Raw genomic sequence first — 2,590 nt, 5'->3', positions numbered from 1 at the left:
CTTGGGATTTTAATGCATGCATTGTTCTAAAGAGGTCTGAAAATTAATTCTGGACCTGACTCCTTACTCATGGTATCCAGAGTATTTAAGACCATCCTTAAAGGCAAAGGAAGAGGGAAGGGAAATGCCAGCTAAAAGAGTCAGCAGCCGCCAGTGCTGTACTACTGTTCCAGGGTCTGACCTACTCTCTTCCTTCCCTTTGGTTTTCCCATGGACCCCCCCGTCACCCCTTCCGTTCCCCCACCCCCTCCCGCCAGAGGATCCTTCCTTGGGGACAGGGAGACAACTGATTCATTCAGCTGTCACTCCTGGGCAGAGATCCAAGAGGAACTTAGGGCCAAAGTATGACCTGGGCATCATGCTGAAATGCTTTTGATGTTCTCTATTTCCAGGAATGAGAAAAGGGGAGGGAGAAAGGAAGTTTTTCCAACAACACATTTTTATAGTTCAAAACCATTTTTTCTCATTCATAGCTGTACATTAGAATCACCTGACCACCTGTAGTGTTTTAAGAAAATATGCACACCTCCTCCCCCCCCCCCCCGCCGCCCCCGGGGGTTCTGATTTCTTGGTGAGAAGTGGGACTCAGGCAATGTGTTTGTTTGTTTGCTTGTCTGTTTTCTGAACATCCCCCAGTGGTTTTAATGTACAGCCAGGAATGAACACTGGTTTAGCACTCAGGCTCAGTGTTTCTCTTGTTCTTTCAGTCTGTCCAAGGGCAATTTGCTCTGAGTCCAGAACTGCTCAGTAAGAAGCCTGTGCTGGGTTATTTTAAGGTCTCCTTGATGTGGACAGAATTGTTAACTTGCTGTAGAAGGAATGTGTTTCCAGGCTCCTGAAATGTTCCAGCCTTCAGCCCTAGGTGACCTCTAGCCTCAGGTGACCAATGGCTCTGTTGGGGGAAACTCCAAGGCAGAACGATGGTTTTTAGGTGGCAACGGCTTCAAGCTGGTGTTCTAGGGACCTAGCAGTGCTTCTGCTAACTTCAGCATACACGGGAGGTATAGCTAAGCCTGAGCTCCCCGAGTGGCAGGGAGTGTGTCTGCCTCAATTTTCCAGACCACAGGCAAATGAGCCGGAAACTTGCTGCTGTATTTTTTACTTAGGAGTGTTATTCCCAGCCAGATATCATGGTCCTGACATTAGGCTCCACAGTGGGGCTCAAGCATTGCATCCTATGACCTTATTCAACTGTTGTGTTCTCCCTCTTTCTACTACCTTCTCTCTCTTCATGTTTTTGAAGGAGATCAAATATGCTACCCCCAAATATGCTTAAGGATTATTTTGAGCTAAAGACATCTGAGATTCAACAGATGCAAAAAGAGACCTTCCTAGAGCTTCTTTTATCTGAGCAAAAGCAGAAACTTCTAAGAAATAAGGCTGCTGTACATTCCTTCTCCTGAGTAAGTTGTATGGCCATAAACAGGATAGATAGTTGGCACCAAGAGGCACCTGCACAAACAAGCCTTGCTAAGGAAACCTTTATGTCCTATTAGTTCCCTCATATATTTACTGCCCTACGGTTTGCAGTCCTTGGAAACCTAAAACCCTTCTCCTTTGTCTTGTGACATCTCTACGCTTTATCATTCTTTGTGACAATTGGTGTATAAGCTCTAGGGAGATGAAAGGGCCATATCACATTGGACTTGTAGGACTCAGTAAAGGTGTTAGATTTAATTGTGTTTTATTTAGTCTACCTTTCTTTCCACTCTCCTAGCCACATTTTTGGTCAAGATCCTGTAACATTTCATCCAGACTATTTATCTTGTCAACTTTTCTAACTCTTCCTCCTCCTCAGGTTCCTTAGCTGGCTTTTCTCTTTCTCCTCCTCACCCCTTTCCTCAGCCTGCCCCAAGCTTCTCCTGTCTTTTCCAGGTGTGCCATCCAAGGCCTGCCTAAGCTTCCTTTTTGCTCCCGAGGAGCAGAGTGTCTGCTTAATCATCTTCCTCCGGTCTTGCCATCTATAACAATAAAAGCTTAATATGCTAATTATACCGGATGTCTTTCGTGCATCAGGCCTCTAGTGTTATTATAATTAGAACCGGTAAGTCCCGCACTTGATACAAGGGTTGATTTCCTTTTCACCCTCCTCATCTTCACCCCCATTCTAATCTGTATTTTAAAATTTTAATCTGTTCTTCTGAAAAGTGCAGTTTTATTTGTGTGTATTTGTTTTAAATTTTGTAAATGACATTATGTTATATATCCCATTCTCTTTATTGATTTTTGTTTGTTTGTTAGGTATTATGTGTTTAAGCTCTATCCATGGGGCTGTGCATTTCTAATCTGATGCTCCTAACAAATGATACTATTTCCTGATGTACACATTATTCAGTGTAGGCCAGGTTATGCTGAAGTAGCAAACAACCTCAAAATACAGTGGCTTAACACATACGTTTATTTCTCCTTCACATAGAATCCTCTGTAGGTCTGGTAGTTTTCAAGCACAGCTCCTTTTTAAGCTGTGATATAGGGATCCTCACAATTTGTATTTCATAGCTATGCCATTGGAAACATATGACTTGCAGGGTTGCTGAGGCAGAGAAGGAGAGAGCATGGAGAATTCATACCCATTCTTACAGTCTTCAGA

Source organism: Myotis daubentonii, chromosome 10 (genome assembly GCF_963259705.1).
Source record: "Myotis daubentonii chromosome 10, mMyoDau2.1, whole genome shotgun sequence".
NCBI lineage: Eukaryota > Metazoa > Chordata > Mammalia > Chiroptera > Vespertilionidae > Myotis > Myotis daubentonii.
The sequence above is the reverse complement of the archived record's forward strand: the minus strand, read 5'-3'. Positions refer to the sequence as shown.